General features: G+C 32.9%; 1 protein-coding gene across 1 annotated transcript in view; it reads right to left on the bottom strand.

Moving 5' to 3' along the window:
* Positions 1 to 12,019, bottom strand: part of Syp (synaptotagmin binding cytoplasmic RNA interacting protein) — a 44,721-nt gene extending 32,702 nt beyond the window's left edge. The window contains exon 1 of the mRNA XM_087413456.1: positions 11,591 to 12,019. The gene's annotated coding sequence lies outside the window, so the exon portion shown is untranslated. The remainder of the gene's footprint in view (positions 1 to 11,590) is intronic.
* Positions 12,020 to 25,255: the final 13,236 nt, after the last annotated feature.

The raw sequence follows: 25,255 nt of genomic DNA, 5'->3' as shown, positions 1-25,255 counted from the left end.
ATGTCTTCAAAATATAAAACCTGTAATTCTAACTTTAATCTGAATTTAAAATCAAAATTTTAATATATGATCCAAAACGAACCAAGCGTTTATAACACACCCAGAGAAAAGATTGCTTTGATTTTTAAAAAAAATATTGATTAAAAAAAAATTTCTTTGATTTAAAAATAAATTTTATTTAATTTTCAAAAATAATGTTTAAATCAAAGAAATTTTTTCACAAATAAAAAACATTTTTTTTTTAATCGAAATTTCTTTAAATCAAAGCAACCTTTTCTCTGGGTACACACTGAGATTTTTTGATACCATTTGATACGCATATCAGCTTGGCCTGATATTCATGATTAAAACTAATCAGATCAAAATAATCCGCCAGCGCTTGTACCAAACGTAACAAGTAATTTGGTATGGATATAGTACACTTAATACGCGTATCAAACGCTCGGTGTAAACTAGGCTCATAATACGGATTAAAAAGTAGATTGAACTCAGGGATGAAACATGAACTCGAAACATGGCTTCGGAAAATACATGGAAAATCGGACTATGCGATTTTAGTGCCGTTGCGGGAAAAGTTGAAAGTACACTTGCCGACAGAAATACCTTTTTACTGCGTTCCGAAATGTACTAAAATTTCTATAGTATATGTAATGTATACTATATGAAACGCTTGCGCATTACAACTCAGCAGAAAGGCATTAATGACTAGATACATGCTACATCATAACGCGTACGGAATACATGGGGTGCATTCGTTTATGCAGTAACTATCGCAGATGTCGTTCGTTTATTCTATCTGCAAAGGCGACTGCAGCGCAGTTTGGCATTCGTTTACGCAAGGATGTACCATATGTGCAGCTATCTCGGAGGTTCTACTCAGGATGCTCTGCTCTCAGTATTGCGTAAATGAACGACAAACGTCTGCGCTGCAATTGCCTTTGCAAGTTGGATATCTTGCTGTTTCAGTTCATAATACCAGTTATAATAATCGTATTGTATTATTAAAAATGAATTTTATTAAAATATTAAAAAATGAAAAAGATTAAGAATAACTTGTCGAATATAATGGAAAAGATGTAAAGTTTGCTAATTTGTATTTGCAATCAGATTAACCTAAAAATCGCACCTTTTGAATGTAGATTGAAAATATCAATCAACACATAAGAATTATGAACTTTTTATAAATAAATTTTATAATATTTTAAGGTTTATTTAATATTTTCGGATTTTTCATTTAGGCCTAATTTTACATGGTTAACCCTTAACTGAGGTTCAACTTATTTTTCATCTCTTTCCAATTCTAGCATAAAAAAGAGATGAGGAATAAATTGAACCTTAGTTAAGAGTTAACCATGAGTTGTAAAACTGATCCCCTAATTTTTTGTATGTGATACTTTTCGAGAATAGAAGCTCAGGATCCCTATTTTTGAAAAGTATCTCACACGAAAAATTAGGGATATACTATAGTATTTGCAACGTATATTATAGCATTCCCCTAGTTTTCCGTAGGCGATACTTTTCAAGAATAAGGGCCCAATGAGCTGTCTGTCATGCTAGCGCTCATTTTATTTTTAATGCAGAAATTCCAAATTGTATAAAATTTTATTTTATTTTATTAAATAGTAAATGCATCAATATTTATTGAAAAATACATACATTTCATACATAGTCATAAATTATCATTAAATTATTGTTTTTCAACTTATTAACATCAAAAAACTTTAAAATTAAAAAAAATAAAACGGGGCTTGAACGACAACTTTCTCAGAATATATTCTACGCATAAACATACATAAATTTACAGAATTACAGGAAAATGGGAGGAAAAATATTTATCAAATCCTCTAAACTGACAATTTTCTCCGACAGGAGCACTCGAATTTGTTCTTCCGTAAAGTCTCTCTAGTAAGAGTTAAATCATGAGGGGCATCGATTCTTGATTGGTCAAATTTCGAGTCCCTTTAAACACCGCCATTTGCAGATACGATTCGATGTGAATTGATGTGAGCAACTATTTCATGGTGTAGAAGGCACAAATGCGAAATCGGACTATCAACTGTCAAATTGTACTGTTTCTGACTGGTACCCGATACCCGGCAATGGCGTCCTTCCGCTCTTATGTCTTAACTCTTACTAGAGGAACTCTATTCTTCCGTACAGTGCTTTTCCACCAGAAATTAAATCTAATTTTTTCGTGACCGGTCGCTTGAGCTTGATCCCCTTTTTACTCCGTGAACTGTAATTATCGATATATAGCACTGGACAAAGTATGCGACGAAATGTCTTTGATCTTTCATCTTGACCATATATGTAATACTCCTATATTGCCACCACTTATTGAAGAAATGCAGTTGAATGCAGTTGAATACAACGAAATATGATTGTAGCCATATTAATTTTTAGTTTGATACTTCATAGACGCTTTGTGGAGGCACTGAAAACACGGGTAAAGAAAATAAAATGGGAGTTTACTGGCCCTGAACGCCACTTAAGAACTGGCAAAAACATCACGGCGAAGACGATATCTACCTCTCGCTTAAGGTGCTTTTACATGGCAGCGTCAAGCGTCGAGCGTCAGAGCATGAGCAATAATATATTTAATAATTTTACTGAAATTGAATTTAATACACGAGTATTAATAGTTGAATCTTATAATTTACACTAAATGATATAAATAAATATAAATTTTTAGCATTATATATTAGGATAATAGTGTATATCAGAACATAATCTCTCATAATTTACCATTTTGTATCAAGAAGCTGTGCAAAAGATTATTGCGCAGGAGTCTAGAGATTTAAACTTCTGCGCAGATGCTCGACACTTGATGCTTGCATGTAATGGCACCTTTAGATAATGTACTTGAAACCTTCAATACGCATGCGCACATATCTAACAAACCTTATCCACATGTATGGAAGTGAAAAGAATTATTTTCTATCTCTCTGTCTTCGTACACCTCCCCACTCCCAAAAAGAGACTGCGTTAGCAATATATGAGTATATTATATATATGATCTTGACGAACCCAGAAAGAATAAAGTAAATGTTTGGGTATGGAACTTTCTTTCTACTATTGTCCTATTGATAGAACTCTCTATTATTGTCCTACTACACAAACATCATTCTATCTTTTTCTAGGTTTGTCAAGATGATTTCGATGCTCCGTCCAGTACTATATAGTTATGAGTCTCTTTCACCAACCTCGGTTAAGTTAGGGAATCTCAGAGCCTCTTAACATGAGATTCATTTATGCTTGTTTCCACCAATTAATCTCGATTCAACTTACTTTTCGTCTTTTTCTAATTCTAAAGATTAAAAAAAAACGAAGAGTAAGTTGAATCGAGATTAAAATTAAATCTACATTGATGGAAATGGGCATTAGACACAGTTTCACAACTCATGGTTAACTTTTAATCGAGGTTTAACTTATTTTAAATAATAATGAGTATTATAATGAATAATGAATAATAATCAGTTGTAAACTGGGCCTAAATGAGTCTCATATAACCGTCGGTTAACTTAACCGAGATTGGTGAAAAAGGCCCTATAATATACAGCCATCACGGTCAGGTGACACGTATGTCCAACACAACCTAACATAACTAAACTAAATGCACTATAATATGAGTATTCGCATCCGCCATTTTTAATCCATTTCTTACTCTTTTGCTCCTTTCCTCAATCCCTTTCCATCTCTCTCTACTTCGCCGCTAAATTAAGAAGATTGAAGAGAGAAGAGAGAACGAAGAATGGGGAAAGAACTAAAAATGGAAGATGCGAATACCTATATTATAGTGTTCTAACTAAACCACTGAACTATAATGGATACTTTCCATTTGATGACAAGTCGATATAAGTCAACACAAGTTCAATCATCAAATGAAAAGCACCTGATACAACTGGAACGTGCACTGCCGTGCTAAAGCATTAGTTGACTATGAAAAACGTGGACGAGATAACATGATGTTTGACGGATATACCTTTCTTTTTTTAATTATGTGCATAACGTAATATTACATTCAAAAATTAAATTCACTTTCTTTTTAGTCTTATATAGCTGACATAACTTTTATATCAATATATTACGGCCTGTATTCAGAACGCGCTTACAACGATGTTAGCGTATTAACATACTATACTTTACGTTATGCTTATTTTAGAATTTCAGAGATAAAAACGCATTCCGAATACGGATCTACAATTATTATCTTCATCTAATGTATTTTATTCTATGTAATTTATATTTTATTCATACAACGCTTTAGTTTTAAATCATATATTTATATCTATTTATGCGCTAAGTTAGCACGAGTCGAGTGAATACATATTGCTATCGACGAGATATTATTAAAGACGATCGGGCGCTTATGAAAGTTCGTGTAATTGTTAAAATTTAAGTGATTAAAAGTAAGAAACTGATTATACGATGCTAATTTCATGATTTATTAGTTTCGTAGATATGTATATGTGTTTAAAACTTAATAATACTCAATTTTTATTTAAAACTGTGATTTTAATGTTTTCATCTGAGTTTGATTATCAACAGTAATGATAACTGCAGAAAAAAAAGGATATTATGGCATTAAAAGTATGCGTATTTATACAGCATTTATATAATAAAAAATCACGAATTCAATAATAAATTATCAAAATATTTATGTTAATAATCATAAATTTTTATTAATTGTCGGTAATGTCATCATTTTTCAATTATCCCCATTGATAGTCACGAAAAGCCTAGGGTCTTTAATAATATCTCTCGTCGGTGACTGAAATAAAGTCTTGGTGAAACGATGACCTCTGTTACACAGCATGCTAAACCCTACGCACAATAGAAGGAATAAGGAATTAGGAATAAAGAATAAACGAAGATTTCAACCTATTAGAAACTATGTAGTCCGATTTCTGATAGGTTAAAATTATTTATTCTTTATTCCTAATTCCTTATTCCTTCTATTGTGCGCAGGATCTTAATCGAGTTTAATAACATCCGTACACGGAGAAAATTTTTTCTTAGAATTTACCCTGAAAATATGACAGTTGTGGCACATTGTATTTCGAAGAATTGTAATGTAAATCTCTCTCATTCATTAATAAAACTACAATAAAGTATAAAATAAATTTGATCAATTTTACTAAAGTGCATGGTAAATATTTTTAAAATATTGTATTGTACCACAACTACCACATTTTCAGAATAAATTTTAAAAGAAAATTCTCTCCGTAGTTATGAAATTGACCAATCATAGCTGTTCTTCTTCAGAAGAATGGAACGACTGTGATTGGCTAGTTCCATAACTACGAATGTTATTAAATCCTATTAAGAGTGCTGTGTAAATATAGTCAATAATTGCAAGTTCAATTGGATGAACTAAAGCCAGCGGCGATAAGTTTTCCTGCTGGATTGCTAATTGGATTAGAATCTTACCATCGTATTGGCTGCGATAGTGGCAGCACCGCAGCCAATACAGTGACAAAATTCTAATTTAGCTAGCAATCCAACAGGAAAATAAGTATGCCGCCGGCTTAATTGTAAGTCGTCATACTGTGACTTGTCTGAACAGGGCACTTATTATGAAAAAAGTCGGAATGGATTCCGATCGGAATTATTCAATTATTTCCTAGATTTCTATTGCATCTTCTAGGGAAAACGAAATAATTCTGATCGGAATTAATTCCGACATATTCCATGGTAGATACTGAGATCAGAAATTCGAATTTAAAAAATCAGGAATTAAAAAAAAAGTGGAACGAAGTTATGTAATATGACGAAAAAAAATATCACTTCTCTGCCAATGGCATTTTGAGAAGTATATAGAAATTTTTGAAAGTTAGTAATACAGTTAATTTGGATTTCTGTGATTATATTGCTTTGTAAATATTATGTGATCAACAAAAAATTTTGGTAAAATTAACGGGAATAATTTATTCTATCAACAAGAAATTCTGGTAGATTTAACTAGAAGGAATTCATCAAATTCATCCGGTAATTTTTACAAGAATTCTAATTCCGTTTTTGAACAGACATACTAGTTGAATCTACCATATTTCCAAATAATAATCTAATCAAATTCTTTTTTCAGTGTGTGAAACTAAATTACAGTCATCCCATTCTTCAGAAAAATAGTTATGATTGACCAGTTTCATAACATCGATGCTATAACTTCAGCGTAAATCGAGCCGTGTAATCGTAATCAATCACATCAATGTGAAAAGAAAAATACTATAACTGGTCAGTCTCTTACGGCTTCAGGATTATTACACTTATTGTGTTTGCGAGATAATATTGTGTATTAAATAGCAAGTTGTAAGAAATTGACTAATCATGATCGATTATTAATATTTGATTGATCAATTTCTTACAACTTGTGGCTTCTGCACACTAGATGCGGAAACACTTGCCGTGTGGTGGTAGCCCATGGTGGTTGTCGTACTAGCCCATCATTATATATATTTATGAGTGGAACTCATGAAATATATTTGCCGCGTATCGTGTAACCGCGTAATCAATCCGTAATCAGTAAAACATAAAATCACAACAATAGATCGCTTCTGATTGGTTACGCGGTTATGACTTCTGTGGAAATTATGGATCCCAGCAAATGTTTCAAAGCATTTTTTTATTGTCAATTAGTAAAATTCTTTCTTCGGATTGGTCAGTCAAATGCTTTCGAAGCGTTTGTAACGCCAAGTGAACCGTAGCCTATACATCAGTGCTGGGATTTAGTTGCATATTTCGGCTGAATTTATATTTTCAGCTTGGTTCCTGTCTCTTACTTTACCAATCCGCGCGCAGCCTAAGTGCCAATCGGCTGAAGATCAGCCGAAATGTGCAACTAAATCCCAGCACTGCTATATATCTATTACTTCCGAGCAAGCGAAATGTTGATTGACTATCACGTCAACTGCTCCCGCGCAGCAAGCGTTGCCATGTTTTATGCGTAGAAGCCATTACGAGCCGTAAATTTATTGGCTACCGCATCACATTTTGCCGCGCACAAGTACTTCGTGTCTAATGTCACCAACGAGATACTATTAAAGATGGTCGACGCTTATGAAAATTCGCGTGCCTGTTAAAATTTAAGTAAGAAACTTAAAAGTAAGAAACTAGTAATACGGTACTAATTTCATAATTTATTAGTTTCGTAAATATGTATATATGTTTAAAACTTAATAATACTCGATTTTTATTTAAAACTATGATTTTTATGTTATCATCCGAGTTTGATTATCAATGGAGATGATAACTGCAGAGAAAAAATTGTAATTTTTCGGCAATATATAAGATATTATAGTATTAAAAGTATGTGTACATACTTATTTATACAGCATTTATATAATAAAAAATCACGAATTTAATAATATATTATCGAAATATTTATATTAATAATCATAAATTTTTATTAATTGTCTAAATCTTTTGCACTACTTTGATACTCTAAAGCTTTAACGTATATATATATATATATATATATATATAGTACTATACTGACAACTGGCAGTAATATATAAACACGGTCATATAAAAAGTTTTCATATTTTCATCCTAGAAAAAAAGTTACGTGATCGATATTCTGATTGGCTAACTCTTATGCGTAGTTTACAATGGATGCTTTCCAATTGTTTAACACATTTTAACACAAACGTACACAGGAATACACAAAGTGTAGCATTGTGCACGATTCAATTGGAACAGAATGTGCACGGTTTCGACCCGCTTCGTATAGTTAGATTAAATGTAGCTTTTTCCGCCTTATTAAATAAAAAAAAAGTAAAAGTGCCGATCATTCAACGTCCTCCAACCTCATTTACAGACGCGGTTAATAACATGTAATTGTCATTAGAAAACACAAGCTTACAGCCGACCAGTAGCCCTCGGCTGAGTATAGATGTGTAGTGTTGTGTCGATGATAATGGGCAATTGGAACTTGTGTCGTCGTGTGTACGAAAGTGTCTAGAGATATTGCAATTGAAAAGCATCGAATAGCATTAGCAGTAATGATGAGACTGTAACAGTAAGAAATTGATCAACCATAATCGTATATGAAAAGAATATTCGACTGTGATTGATCAATTTTTTTATAATTTAAGATTTAAAAACTTATAGCGAATTCAGTTGATACTCAGTACGCATTAGTGCATGTTAAAACAGTCATAAATTGATGTAAAAAGATGTGTGTTTAATATAAATATAAAAATAGATTAAACTATGAAATCTACAATACATCCCTTACAGCACAAAATATTGCACCAATATTTTAATAGTGCGCAATATTACAAAAATTGCAGCAATATTGCTGTAACATTGAAATTTTCATATTTTATTGGAAATATTGCGATAATATTATAATTTTAATATTTTGTAGGAAATATTGCTATATATTGCTGTAATATTATAATTCAATAAGCATGCAATCTGGACAAGACGGACATACTTCGCATAAGAAAACATTTAAGGTCTACAAGAAGACGTATGCACTTTTTTGGGTATTCTTTCTAGGTCCCTAAATGTTTTTTGATTATAACTTTATCGTGTGTTTCTTGGAATGTGTGATGCTATAATGTTTTAACAATTAATAAAGCTAGATTAATTATTGAAATATTATATAACATTGCAGCAATGTATCTACAATATTTCTTTAAGTATTGCAAAAATATTTTATTTTAACGGACATAAGAATGTTGCTACAATGTTGCTATTATATTTCGTGCTGTAGGAGATCTTATTATACTATTAAAGAGATCGTAAAGTGAAGCCCGACGAGATCGCTGTTTTATCGACACATCTTTATATACTACTGCACTAATATTTCACGCATACATATACAGGATGTTCCAAAATAATCGCCAAATATTTCATGGACAGGTAAAGGTGTTAATATTTCAGTAAAAAAATTATTGAAGACCAATTTTCGGCAATTTTTAGTAATTGATATCTTGTTAACTGCGAAAATTGTAAAATGATAGATTTCGACTCAATTTAGTCTACTCTACCTACCCACGAAATATTTGGTGATTATTTTGGGACACCCTGTATAAAAATTTTTATAGAACAATAATTCTAATTAGACATCTAAAACCGGTATTCATAGTCAGTTCTTATTTCAAGGCCGTCTTAAGACACTAATGCGGCCCTCTGATTGGTTCGTGACACCTCAAGACAGAACTTAAGATGGTCTCCAATATAAGAACTGACTATAAATACTGGCCTAAGTCTAATTCTAAGAACTCCACATTGTTCATGTAAATTACTAGATTTGGATTGTTATTTCGTAAGTACAGGTTGCGAAACTTTTATATAAAACAAATGCTACGATATTGACAGATATAACGAAGTAAGAAATGGTAAAGAAGATCTTAATTTATAAACAATTTTTTTTTCGTTTTTGGTATAAAATCTCACAGACACATATTAATATGTTATTATTTTAATTCTGAAAAAGGATGTTTAAATTATTTGTAAAAGAGAAAAAAGTAATTGTTATATATATATATAAAAGTTGCGCTTAGTCGATAATACAGACGACTTTAGGACTCCCTTAAATAAAATACGTATTTTATAATTCGAAATATTTGCATTTCACTTTTACATTCACATTAAATTAGTATACAATGGCTTTGAAATGCCAGTGTGCACTAATGCATCCAACCGAATTCGTTATTAGGTAATAGCTTATTGTCGAAAGCTTATTACGGTTACGGAAAGTGTGTGCGGAGGCAGAAACAAAAAAAAACAAGATAATAAAATATAAGCAGTAAGCATATCGGTTAATCTTTCTAATTAAATTAGAAAACGTAAAGAAATAACATTTTCTATTGTGATTGGTCGATGTAATCGATTCGATTATTACTAATTGTCGTATACATTTTTGTATGTGCTTAAGGATCAGAGCACAAGAATTGTCATAACACTTACTTAGACTTATGACCATGGCACACAAAAAGACTTAAGTATAATGTAAACAGTAAGCGAATTGACCAATTACAAGAGTTCGTAAAGTCATAACGTAAGTAGTAGCCAATCTAACATGTTGATTTCCTTACGTTTTAGATGTCTTAAGGTCTTTGTGGCCCTTAAGTTGTAGATGTAAGCAACGCACAAACTTTATTGGTGTTGATTGGCTGCAGGACAGAGAGATCTGAGAAATTCTGCAGTCAATTAACAGGCTTGAAAAATTTGTTGTATGACAAAAACGCACAAAAATGCAATCTCATCTTATATCTACTATAATTGGCCAATTCGTTTACTGTTTACATTTTACTATTTAAGCTTTTTTGTACCACGACTCTAAGATATGAGATTCGATTATGTATCACACATTTGATGAAAATTATAAAAATAAACAAGTTTATTAGAATATTCGTAATTTTATTGGAGTTAACATCTTTGCTCACTTTTATAATTTTCATCTCGTTGATATACAATTGCGATTCTCTGATGAACGCGTTTATCTGCCAACATGGTGAACATCGCTTGCTATCGCTTTCGCGCGCTTTTACATTCCGCGCGAGCACACTATTATAATTTACGAACGTACTCATAAACGTGTGAAATTCGCAAAAAGAATATGACTTTGCCGCGTATTTCCATTCATGAAGACAAGATTCGTTTTAAGTACGATTTTTATCCCATGTAGCGTGCTTCTCTCATTGTCGCAATGTGCGACAACTGATCAACGCGAACCCGCCAAACGCATTATACGAGCTGTGAAGAGAAGCCATAACGGTCGCACGAAAATCTCTCACGCGGTGCATCTGAATAATATCGAATATACAATTCAAAATCATCGAGCGTTAAAGTACCTTCTTATGCTAACACTCGATTATTTTTTTCATCAAAATAAGTCACGTAATCAAAATTGATATTCGTCAATTTTTATCGCGTGATTTATTTTTTGACGATGAAAATGAGCGTCAGCATGAAAAGACACCATTATATATTTTCTATTTCACGTTTAGAAACGAAATTAAAATTTAGTAGTTAAGAAAAAAAGGAAATATACGCGATTGTAGAAGACAAAGAAAAATTCTTCCGAACATGTTAATTTATTTATTACTATACCACGCATATAAGGGTACAGGAACAATAGCGATTTCAACTTATCAGAAACTGTATATTCTGATGTCTCTCTCTGATTTTTGATAGATTCAAATTCCTTATTTCTTCTATTGTGTCTGTACCCTAACTTTGCCCGCATTGAATTCTTACATAAGAAAAAAAATGCATTTGTATGTGTAATTTTTTTTTAAATTGTTGCCAGGTTGGGCATTTTTCCCTAAATTTGGAGGTTTTTTCTTTCTACAAAGAGATTTTTTGGGGATATAAAAAGTTTAGAAGACATTTTGGAGAACTTTTTTGAGGAAAGTACAAAGAAATATCCAAATTATGGCTAAAATATTCAGAAAATCGCAATATGTGAGGATAACTTTCGAACAGACCTGGCAACACTTGTGCGTTAATGCGATTTGTCCAATTATCTCACACGAACGGAAAACGGCGGTCTTTGTACTGTTAAAAGAAAGACGAAGACAAAACGAAAGGAAGAAAGAAACAGAAAGGATGTATGATAAAAGATATGCGTGTGTACCTGTATCAAATTCGTGCTCCTCACACCGGTATCAATTTAGCAAATTTATTGCTTTGGATGAAGAAATATTAGTTGCAACGGCAACACAGGAAAACAGTCAGGATCTCCCACTGAATATCGTAAAACTCATAATTGGCACGTCACAGTTTCTTCGCGAAGTGTGTTCCGTACTTCAGGTTGATGACGGCGATGGCAACGGCGGCGACGGCAGCGGTAGCAGCGACGGCGGCGGCAACAGCGGCAGCAACAGCGGCTGCTGCTGCGGCGGCGGCGACAGCGACAGCGATGGCAGCAGCGACAGCGACGACGAGGCGGTGGTAACGGTGATGGTGGCGGCGGCGGCGGCAGCGGTAATGGTTGCACTCGCGGTTATAATCACGCCGTTGCACGTAATTACACTGAGTGATATGCGAGTGCAGCGCGTGAAGAAGAATTGGTTACGAAAGAAATGTCCGTTTTATCTCGTACAGCCAATGTGCATTACTTTAAACGATTAAATTTAGTTTTGTGCAGGCACTTGTGTGTAAGATCAAAACCAAAATCCGAAACAGATCAAACAGATGACACACAAATCCCATAGATTATTTTATTGGCGACGGCGGTGGCGGTGGCGATGATGACGACGGCGACGGTGATACTGACGACTATGATGATAATAGTGGTGGTGGTAGTAATGGTGGTAGTAGTGATAATAATGATGATGGTGGTGGTGATGATGGTGATGATGGTGGTGGTAGTGATGGTGGTGGTGGTGGCAGTGATGGTGGTGGTGGTGATGGTGGTGGTGGTGGTGGTGGTGGTGGTGGTGGTGGTGGTGGTGGTGGTGGTGATGGTGGTAGTGGTGGTGGTGGTGGTGGTGGTGATGGTGGTGGTGGTGGTGATAGTGGTGGTGGTGATGGTGGTGGTGGTGGTAGTGGTGGTGGTGTTAGTGGTGGTAGTAGATGATTATAATGAGGACTACGAGACAACGGTGAGTGGAGTTTAAGGCCCAGGCGCAGCGTTTTGATCGTATAGTGCCTACATAGCCGTGATGCATAAATTGGACTGTCTCGCTGAAAGAGCGATGCAATGGTGCAAGCTCCACATAACTGAAACCAGTTTGCTCGCTACCAGAAACGCACCTCAGTCCAATCCGATTCAACCGCTTACCTCTCTTCGTAGCATACGTGGACCCCGCCTTGCTCAGGATTGTCGCAAGAAACTCAGATTGCCCCAAGACAAGAGCAACTTTGAGTTTTAATATTTTCAAATGCCACTGTACATTTTCATTTTTTACGCATTAAAGAGATACGTGTACTTTACATTAGAATTTAAATTATTCTTTACATTCAAATCTATCCGTTATACATGTTTGAATCACATATTATATAAGATGCCGTTAACTAATTATTGAATATTATTCTTGTATAATTATATTATTTTTCATATTTTGATATAGCTCATCGTTAGATTATATTTTTTAAAAATTATATGTAATTATGTTAAAAAAAAATTAATTTAAGATGTAATAATTATAATAATTAAGCTGTGATAAGTCATCATTTTTATGATATTTTTATGAAAGAACTAGTGAAAATATTCCAGAAAATTTGTTCACGCAATACATAAGGATATAAACTTTAATGAAAATGAACATTTAACAAATTTTTTAAGATTTTTTTTCCATATTTATAATAAATTATTATATTATCAAAATACTATGAGAGAGAGAGGGAGAGAGAGAGAGTTACATATTATCTATATTTTAACAAAATATAAGAGAAAGGAAAGAAAATAGAAAAATAAATAAAAGAAACACGCATTTATATATTTTGTACGACGAAACAATATCAAGGAATTTTTCGTTTCATAAAAAAGCGAGAAATCGAAGTTTTTTTAAAAAACAACTATCTCTCAAAAGAAGCAGTAAATATTTTCTTCCATACCTTTTTTCCTCCTTTCTTTTTTTCTCTAATAATATAAATTTTATGCGGTAAATGTATAAAATTGTGACAGACATACCTACGAATGACGTGTGTCTGTGACCTCGACACGTCTTCGCATGTCGCGTCTCGCTGAAAGAAAAATGATCAGCGAGATGTAATCTCAACAAGCGTAATGGACGGGATTTATCGACAATGTGTACAGCCCTGCATACTAACTGTAAGCTATCCGTCTGGTCGGAGCATGCACTCGCGTCCCGCATCTTTCCTACGAGGCGACGGTACGGTGTGGCGCGGCCCAACGAAAACGCAAGCGAGAGCGAAGATATGTCGGCTGACTGACTCGCTCACTCTCGCCTTGCAGAAACCTGTTCAGAACTTTTCTACTTTCTTGACGATTATTTTTATCTGCTGAGAATCGCACACAGCAGGCAAGCAAGCAGGCAGGCAGGCGGGTAGACAGGCTAGCCGGCCGACCGGCCAACCGGCCGGGTGCCGTACCATGCCGCATTACGTTACGTCGCGCTGTGCCGCGCCGGCTCTGCCGGAAGCGGGCCATCCTAAAAACTATCAACGGTTAAACTCGGCAGACTGCATTCTCGCCACAAAAATTTAATTCTCCTCGAGTATCTCATCGCATACTGTTAACTGTATGCTTTCCTTTCCCCATTTCTCGTTTCGTTTCATTCTTTCTTTGCTTCTTTCCCTCTCACCTCTCTCTTTTCTTCTCTCTATTCCCTTTGTCTTTTTCCCACATTCCCTCTCACATCGCCCTACTCTTGCTGTTCCCTCACTATCTTTCTTTGTTTTTTCCTTTTTCTCTTTCGAGAATACTCGATTCTTCACGTTATATTATCCTCATCGCACCAATCGACCGTCTGCACCGTGCAGACAATGCACTTTTTTTGCACAGTCTTCGCATGGCATTGTCGTGGGAGGTTAAAATTTAAGTGATGCACCAGTTTTCTATTTGCGTTTATCTATTTGCGTTTTTCGGAGATTCACATCGCGCAGATCTCTGTTATATGACAATTTTATATTGATTTGCTAGACAAAATATTTAGACATACACAATAAGGAGAATGAAATTTTTTCTTCACGTAAAATATCAGAAGACATGGTAGAGTCTCGACGTTATTATAGCATATTTCTAAAACTGACGTGTTAGCATTAATACAGTTTTAATCCTCAAAAAGTGAAACATGAAATTTTTTATTTCTCTCAAAACAGGTTTCTTTTATTATCTATAGATATTTGCCCCATTTTTAAACAAACAGTTCAATCAAAATCTATTTTTTTTATATATGTACATCGTATATCATAAATTTGTAACTATTTTAAGGAAAGTTAAGAGACAGAACGTAACTTAATTCGAATATTTCCAATCATTTCCTAAACACATGTCCTTTAATACATTTTTCACTTATAATTGAACGGAATTAAATAATTTCTTTATAGAGTATCGCGATTTATTTTTAAATTTGTACATACAGGGTTGGCCATATTCGACGGAAAGATGTTTTTTTTTTTTCAATCATGGGAAACGTCGTTACTCGATCTAACATCTCTGTCAAAAGTTACAGTGTTTGCCAGATCTTTCCGTCGAATATGGCCAACCCTGTATGTGTTCTTTACTATTATATTTCAATATATCCTCATGTGTAATTAAATACATTTTCAAAGTGCAAAATATTATTCATCGCCTGAATATTCATTAACTTTTTTTTATCAGAAACTGAATAATTTCAATTACATATCATTTATATGAAAAATATATGCATACATATATATGTGTGTGTGCGAATATGTGTGTGTGTGTGTGTGTGTGTGTGTGTGTGTGTGTGTGTGTGTATGTACGGGGTGTCCGGTAAAGATCATAAGTAGTGTTTCGGTTTTGTCGAGACGAGACTGGATGAGACTAGTTATTATAGTGTTTGGACACCTTGTACACACACACACACACACACACACACACACACACACACAAAGTTCCAAAAGTGTACACTAGCCACAAAAATTCACAGACCTCAAATTATCGAGCTGAACCTTGAGTCGCGAACATTTTAGTAATTAAAGCATTATTGTTACGCAACTCGGTAAAAGATAATTAAATATTTATCGAATATTGCTCGCGGAATGAGGTTCGGCTCGATAATCTGGGTGCACCTTAAAACAACTGATGTTCGCGAACGAGTTCCACGTTCAGTAGAAACTATTTTTCCTCAAATGTTATTTGTTTTTTAACGACTCTTTCATAAAAGGATTCAGTTTGTGATCTCAGTTTTTGATAAGAAAACCTTCGACAGATCGGTCCCACAGGTATGGGATTTCCACGTGCGGCAACAGGAACGTATAACTCTTATACATAATCTTCTAATGAAGGTTTGATGACTGGTCCAGTTCTGGACTATTCAAGTACTCAGTTTCGCCGAGATTTTCGGCGTAATAATCTCAGTCTCGGTCTTAATTTAAAAACAGAATTTCGTCTCGATTTCAATCTCGGTGTTGACAAATCGAGACAGTCTCGGTATCGTCCGAAACATATATAGTAATATAGTATATACGTTACTATAGTAACGTTAGTAATAACGTTTAAAGATTTCCTAAAATTATTTCGAGACAAAAATCTTAATACTTAATCCCAAACGTTGAGAGTATAATAATTTTTTAATTATAGATATTTAAAATTAACCAATCATATCGTTTAAAGTTTGCGCGTTCAAATATGGTAGGTAAATGCCGACGTCAAAATATCAATCGCACCTAAACGCGTTAACTTTAGATCACATAATTCGTTAATTACAAATGCTTATAATTAAAAAACTATTAAAAAAATAGCCTCGATATTTTAGTATTAAGATTTTTATTTCAAAATGATTTAGAGAAATCTATACTTAAACATTGTTATGGTCTTTACTGGTATACATATGTACCCGTGTATATATACAGGGTGTCCAGTAAAACCATAACAATGTTTAAGGATAGACTTTTGAGATCATTTTGAGATAAAATGGTAAGGGAACGCTGGCCAAATTGTTGGGACATTGCAGATCGAAACTAATCTCCAAATTTATGGAACGGAATCAAAAATCCATCTTTCACAATTATCCATCTTCCATATACTATATTACTAATACTAATTTTTTTCGTTTCTTTACATTATTATTTTATTTTGTCAGAGTCTATGTGCATTATTATTATATTAGTTTTGTACATTTGCTTAATATATATAATATATATTTAAAATATATTTAATATGTATTTATATTGTAATATAATAAATATTTTTTCTGATTTCTTTGTCAATATCCCATAATTCATTCCTATGACTTTTGCTTTGCGCACAATTACTCGACGCGTGAGAAATCTTTTCGCTTTTCCGTTTTCTCCTTTTTGTTAAATACAACCTTATTAAATGAAAATCTGTTCAATATGAGGATACGTAATGATAGAAGAATGTTTATAGTTTTTATTTCCATTTACTTACATCGCTTTAAACATGGAAAACCATTCCAGGGCAATAAATTTCTCTTAGGTGCGCACAGTTCCTCCATTTTCCCCTAATTGTGCCTAGCAGTAGGTGTTAGATCTTGGAAGAGATGGCGTTGTAGTATGTTAGAAAAGGACAGATGTATGTATGCATTTGAGTGAGACAGAACGATATAATTTAAGAAATCAATTAAAAATGTCATTATTATTGACTTTTTTAAATTTAAAATTTAAAAAATCTTCTTCGATCAAGTTCGACTGTTATTCCAGCATCTCCTTGATAAAATATCAAGGCTGTAACAGTTTATATACGGGATGTAATCCATAACCCTTAAAAGGACAATCTCCAAGCAGAACAATAAGTTATTACGATATCAAAATGACTTCGAAATCATTAAAAGTCATTAAAAGTCATTTTTTTTATTTCCGATTCATTTTAATGTCATTTTGATGTTATCGACTTGTTGTTCTGCTTGGGGATCGTCCTTTTAAGAACAAATTTCTTTGGAACATTCTAAGAAAATCTTGACAACTACAAAAATATCGAGGCTATAATAATTTTTTTAAATTAATAGCGATTAAAATTTATTAATTACGGAGCTGATATTTCGCGCGCTCAGACATGATGATACAACAAATTGTGAAGGTACTTCAGGACTCTCTCAGCAACTTTAAGGTTATCATATAAATATACAATGATATTTTTATTAAGAAATTATTGTTGCTTCTATATACAAAATCTATTTGTACATTACGTACACATAATTAATACCGGAGCGTATAACAAAATATCAATTTAATAGCGAGATGTTACATATTTTAAAAATAAATTCATAGCATTCGTTCGTATAGTAAACATTTTTGTAATAATATTAATAGATAAACTATTTTTAATATAAAAAAAAAAAATTAAAAGAATTAAATATGTTCATAAAGTAATGTTGAACCGTGTCAAATATTTATTAGGTGTTGGAATTAATTCGTAGCGTTTTTAATGAAAGAATGTTATTTATTTCACATGAGCATTAAAAAATACATTAATGAAAGTACTTCCCATCACTTGTAAAACGCTACGAATTAATTCCAACACCTAATATTTAACCCCAAACAATCGGTATATATATAATCAAATGATCGGTATATATATTTTTCAATAATTATTTTAGTAAAACGTTGAAAAAAGATAAAAATATAGAAATTGATATAAATTACATCGATACATATGGTATACTTTGTTAAAATTAATGGAGAATATAAATTGATGTCTTATTAATGATTAAAATAATTCGTACTGATAATTAAAAATATGTATAAGTTTATAAGCAATGAATTACTTAAGTACTTTGTAATAGTAATTTAATTTATAACGTTTTTACATCATATACAGATTATGCACACAACAAAGACCAATTATAGATCGAGGAGCGCCTTATACGGTTGACGCTGAAGAGATATCCAAAAACCAAGTGTGTTTATGAGATAATAGATATTTTATACTTTATTGTGGCACATTTGGACATAAAATGTTAAATTTCTTAAACTATTAATTATAATACTTTAATACTTTTATAAACAGAATAACAAGATGACTCAATTGGTATAAAAAAAAACACATAATTGCTTTAAAAAAATATGTATTTAGACAAAATGAATACATTTATAAATAAGCAATAATATTGTACGTTTTCTTTACTAATTGATTCATTTCATTATTCTGTTCATAAAAGTATTAAAGTACGATTAATAAAAAATTAATTTACGAGATAGTTTACGAGATATTCAATACTTTATGCCAACATGTGCTAGAATAAAATATCTCGTAAATTATTTTTACTCCTTATTTTTATATTAGAATAACTAAAAGAATCATATTTATATATTACATAAAAAATCATATAATTAAAAAAATAAAGGTTAAATAAAACCTTAAAATCTCCAAAGCTCCTCCATAGAAAAATTTCTTAGTAACATATTATATCCTTCTTAATGTTATACAACTTCAGTAAATAAATTATTTCACATCTCTAAAAATATAACGGAGATATTCTTAGTGGACAGAATTATTATTCCACCCTGTATATATATCTATACAAAAACTTGACACATTTTTATTATATATCTAAAATTGTGTTCAAAATTTAAACTTTTGAAGTTATGTGCGCGCTATAAAACTTTATGTAAACTTTATAATATTATCCCTTTACAAAAATAGTTGAAAACTATTATTAAATCACATTATCATGTAACTGGTACTTGGATAGATATTTCGCTATTGTTGTATTAATCATAAGCAATATAAATTTGATGATTTCCGCCAAATATCGTCAATATAATATGTATCTTTACGACTAATAGAAGAAATATATGGAACCCGACATGTGTAAAGGAACATCGAGGTTCAAAGCAGCGAACGACGATTTTTTCTGACGACGGTACTTAATGACATCGCGCCATACAGGTTCGGTTTGTTTCCCACGTTAATATCGGCGATCCGCACCACAGTGCAGACAGTAAGGAAGATTTTTCTCAGGAGGGCCTCCCCCCTGCGCAAGCCAGCATAAACAGCGTGGCATTAACCGTGGGGTCCTCTGAGCAGACCCCCAGCGAGTCGTGCTGTCTTCTCGCTCTCCTTCGCAAACTCGTTTATCGCTAAGAGAAATTCTCCCTTTTTCGCAGATAAATAGGGGTGAACCTGTATTGCAGGACAATAATACCACTGCCCGGCGGAACAGCCGCACGTAACCCGGACGAAAGATGGCAGGAGGGACAGGAAAGGGAAAAGAAGAGCCCGATTCCCTTGGGGGGTCGTTGGACCAGGGCGCTATGTGGATTATCATAATAAAGGCCGCCTAAATGTTATCTCGTATTAAGTCAGACTTTTGTTTTCCTCTTGTGCACTCTGGGAACTACTCTTACGTAGCAAGGGAAGTGCGCTTCTTTATTTCCGCGCGCGACACACCCTGTGTAAAACTCGAGACGTATCCGGACGCCATTCAAGGGTGGGATGAGTCAAATCGCGTGACGAGACACGACGCGAAAGGCCTTTGGGTGGAATTGTAATAAGAATTCGAGAGATATTTTTTGGTCAGTATTCATACTTCATTTTTATATCTAAGACTGTCTTAAGTACAATCTTAAAATGAACCATTATGAACCAATCAAGAGCCATATTAGCAACTTAAGACATTATTTAAGACGTTGACCATCAGCGTACTAACTGGTTATGGGAAATATGATATTGAAGATTGACCACGGGAATAACGTGTTACATCATGTGAAGCTTTACTAGGGTAACTCCAGTATATACGCTGCACCTAATAAAAATTTAATTTATTATAAAGTATTTACTATTTGTAAGATAAATAAACTATATCAATAAAAACTTTGTACTGTCTACTATGAACAAAATATTAGATATCCAAAATACTTATTTTTCGTATTAAAAAAAAAGAACTTTTTAAAACCCTTGCATTTTTGTATCCCAGAGAGACGGCTACTTTATGGAAGACGAGGAGTATGTATGGATCATGAAAAATTTACAAATAACGTCTTATAAATAAGACGTAAAATGACACAATAACTTATAAAATGTTTACAAAGTTTAATTACAAAGGAATAAGAATGATACATATGTGTGTGTAGTAATTATTGCGTTTATTGCATTTAGTACACTGAATCTGCGCACTTTGTATGCTTTAGACAAATCCCGTCCACTAAAAATGCTATATATCCCAAACAGATGGAATATATAAAACAAACTAAACAAATAAGAGCAAAGCACTTATATTTTGCTATACAATGCTGTACTATTTCTCTACATTTATCATGAAATAATTATCAAGTCTTTTACGTGCCTTACAGTAGTTATTTTTTGTAAATTATAATTTATGGCGTTACTTACAGTGACAAATCGATTCAAATCACAATAATTTTATTAATATTAACAATAAGAAACTGAAATCATAACACAATACTAATATAACAGAAAGGCATGTAAGAAAGTAATTGTGAGAAAATTATCCTCACTCCTATTTGTTCTGCGGCATAAATCCCAGTGCATCATATTTGCCGGAGTTACCCTATACATGTATTATTCTCGTTGAAGATGACTAAAAATTAACCATTCGATTAAATTGATCATACCAAAATATTGTTGTTAATTCAGCGCAATTATTATAGCGTCGATTTCTAATAGCCCATTTTTAACTTCTTAGTATTACTTAAGATGGTCTTTAAAATAAGAACGGACTATGAATACAGGCCTCATTAGAACTGTCGAAATGCAAAACTCGTTCTAGTTTAATTCGTAACGCGGAAATTTCGAAGATACATACATATGAAATTATATTATATTAATACATACATATTAATTAAAAAGATATTTAATAAAAAAGGATTATATGTAAATGTATAAGATGAATAAAATGCCAGAACAATATTTAATAGAAATTTCACCTTTCATATAAACAATATTTTAATGCTGGGTCTACAATGAGTCGGTAATCGAGTAGTATCTTTGAATTTTTTTGACTGCTGGCCAACTCTACTGCGATTCATCAATCCAGACTTATTAATTCACAGACTACCGACTCAATTCGGATCGCTCTAACCAAAAAATTAGAATTTTGGATTCGGCAATGACTATACGAATCTATTTTCCCAAGGAATTGATAGATAGATATAAATTTGTGTAGTCTTTTGCCAAATCCAAAATTCTAGTTTTTCAGATATTGGGGACTTATATAATAGACCCGGACTAACTTTTTAAACGGGAGATTTTATTTATTATTCTTATCATCAAGTTCATTCGTCATTCCCAATAACGCCTATTCATATAGTAGGTGCTTTCCATTTGGCACATAAATCGGCACAAGCGTCGTTCTATCTTTATTACTTACTAAATGTAAAGAAAGTTGAAATGATACTTATGTTGACTTGTGTCACTAAAGCTCGATTGCATCAATGTTACTTTGATAAGTGAGGCTTAAAATTTTTTCTGTCTGTGGTTCTTTTTCGGCTTTAAAACGAGACAGAGTTTTAAATTTTGCTTAAAGTCAAAGTAACGTTGGTGCAACTGGGCCTAAATGGAAAGCACCCTATACACCTCTGTGACCCCTATTGACCTCTGTTACACGGCATACTTAATCGGATTAATAACATCCTATTTCATAGTTATGAAATTGACCAATCATAACTGTTCCTCAGAAGAATGGAACAACTGTGACTGGCCAGTTTCATAACTACGGATGTTATTAAACTTGATTAAGGGTGCCTTGTAAATATAGTCATTGATGCCATTTTATGTTTAAGCCATGTGTCCATGGTGCTAGAATTCGATCCGAATTCTCAGATCGAAAAATGTAGCCAATCAATTTGCCGTTTTTCTATAAAATTTACATGTTGATTGGCTACATATTCCTAGATCCGAGAACTCGGACAAAATTCTAGCACTATATACACAGGATTTTACAGCATATTAATAGAATAATAAAGAGGGCAGAGGTTGGTACACATCTACGATCAGTTTATATTTGTATATGTCGCGTCTGCGTCGTGTGTTAGTCTATATTCTCTACATGCTATTCACGTCATGAAGCAAGCGTCATCTAAGACCGGTATTCATAGTCAATTCATATTTCAAGATCAAGACCATCTTAAGTAATGTCTTAAGGCGCTAACACGGTCTTTTTGGTTCGCGACTTCTTAAGACTTCTTAAGACTTACTTAAAATAATTTTGAATATAAGATTTGACTATTTCCGAATGCAGCCTTTAAATATCGACCAGTGTTTTCCATTAGAAAAATTAGAGCAAAATCAGCGCAGCTACGATATATATAGTAGCACAATTCTCCTGATTTTATATTGCTCAAAATGGAATGCGAATGTATGAAATAAGTAAGTTGTCTCGTCTCATTTTCTCCTTTATTGCTCTCTCTCTCTCTCTCTCTCTCTCTCTCTCTCTCTCTCTCTCTATATATATATATATATTTAAACGAGTGTTTCAATATTTCATTTAAACGTTTAATTTTAATTTAAAGCATACATGATTCAGAGTAAAAATTTGGAAGGAAATATTATGTACCTTGTCTATTTGGTAAAATGTGTGAAAAACTTCGAAAGACTGGTCTAATTCTTGTGAAAAAATGATAAATTGAAAAAGTGACCAAAAGTAACAAAGAAAATTTAAGTAAGAACAATTTCTTTTTATTTAGTGTATTTTAAATTTATTTTTTGGATTTATTTATATATATTCATATATATTCCTTTATATCAACTTCCTCATAACATTTTTATAGCATATATTTACACTTATATAATATTTCTCTATATAAATATATATTTTTAAGGTAATTTAATATTTCTCCAAATTTTTCTACATTTTTTTCTTTATTTTTTAATATATTTACAATTTATTTTTTTTAATTTTTATAAAGTTTAGATTATTTCATTGCAATAATAAGTTTATTCACGTTGCATGCTCCATATGCTTTAACATGCTTCTACAATAGCTTTTGATCATTGCTACGTCTTTTATTCTAGTCTGTATCATTGAACTATAATACAACTGGAACGTGCACTGCTGATGCATTAGTTGAAAGAGTGGAAGACGTGGACGAGATAGCATGATGTTTGGCGGGTATACCTTTCTCTTTTTAATTATCTGCGCATGCGCGTAACATAACGTTATATTCATACTCAAAAGTAAAAATCACTTTCTTATATAGCTGAACTGACACGATTCTTATAGCAAAATATATTATAATTATTGTTTTTCATCTGATGTATTTTATTCATATAATGCTTTTATTTTAAATCACTCAGGGCCAATTGTTCCATCTTTTGGAAACTTAAATTTTACCTGTTGGGTAGCAAGATTACCCAATCATATGCGTTGATTACCAGATTTACCTCACAAATAAAATTTACCAAAAGATGGAACAACCGGCCCTCACACACACATATCTACCTCTATTTACCGGTAAACCTTTAAAACCTTCTAACTTGACTGTACGACAAAAAGAGTTATATCTACGATTTGCTGACTCGGCATGCATTCTAGTGGCCAGTGCACGTTCCAGTTATAGTAAGGCTTAAACACAATAGGCACAGGCAATAGGCACAGGGAAAAGAGAATAATGAGCTGTCCAATCAGAGCTCTCGGATATAATATCGAATTTACACATCAGAGCTCTGATTGGACAACTCGTTATTCATTGTTGCCTGTGCCTATTGCCTGTGCCTATTGTATTTAAGCCTTTATAGTTCAGTAGTTTGGGGGCGACATTCGTAGTCAATCAATTCTTGTATTCAAGGCCGTCTTAAATACAGACTTAAGATGTTGCTAATTAATTAAAAGGCTGCATTTGCATCTTAAGACATTACTTAAGACGATCTTGAAATAAGAACGGACTATGAATACCGGCCTATGTGGTTATTTAAATTCGAGAAATTTAACTCGCTTTGTCCCTCTAATGGAGGTGTCGCGAACTGCTCAACAATAATTCGTTTATATTCGCTGTATAGTTCAATGACGCTCCGTTTAAAAAAAAAGTTTTTTAGTTTTATATCCTAGAAGTGTATATAAAGCGTAGAACGATCCGTATACTTTTTGTGGAACGTTTAGGAAGCGTAGACGAAGTATTAATGGAGGAAGTGTATCGATACGCTCCATGTACTTTTTGCGAAGTGTTGTGGAGCGTTTGAGAAACGTTAATGAAAAATAAAAAAATTTTAAACGTGTGGGAAATGTAACAGATGAGTTTCGGCATATTTTATGGAGCGTTTGGAGAGAGTTTGGGGAGCATGTATGAATATTTAAAATCACTAAGAATCAATGGAAAGTCGATGAAGTTTAAGAAGCATTAAAACTCTTTGTTCACACTTCTTTGATGCTTCGACAAACTTTACATTTTCATCAAGGATAGCATGTAAGCGCGGTAACATGATCATTATAAGAGCGTTCTGAATACAGGCTCGTTGGGGGTTGCACTAACATTACTTTGATTTTAAGCGATGCTTAAAACTCTCTCTATCTTTTTCCTTCTTTCAGCTTTAAAGAAAGAAACTGAGAGTTTCGTTTAAAATTAAAGTACATTGATGCAATTGAGCATTAAGATGATTCTTTAATAGTATAGGCGAGAGGTGCCTCACTATTGCCCATCCAAATTACAAATATCGACATAATTTGGATAAAATATTAAAACTACACGCGCGTGTAATAAAATATGTATTATGAAACACACGATAATAAAT

Source organism: Acromyrmex echinatior, chromosome 14 (genome assembly GCF_024713525.1).
Source record: "Acromyrmex echinatior isolate Ae372 chromosome 14, ASM2471352v2, whole genome shotgun sequence".
Taxonomy (NCBI): domain Eukaryota; kingdom Metazoa; phylum Arthropoda; class Insecta; order Hymenoptera; family Formicidae; genus Acromyrmex; species Acromyrmex echinatior.
Note: the sequence above shows the minus strand (reverse complement) of the source record. Positions and strands in the feature narration are given on the sequence as shown.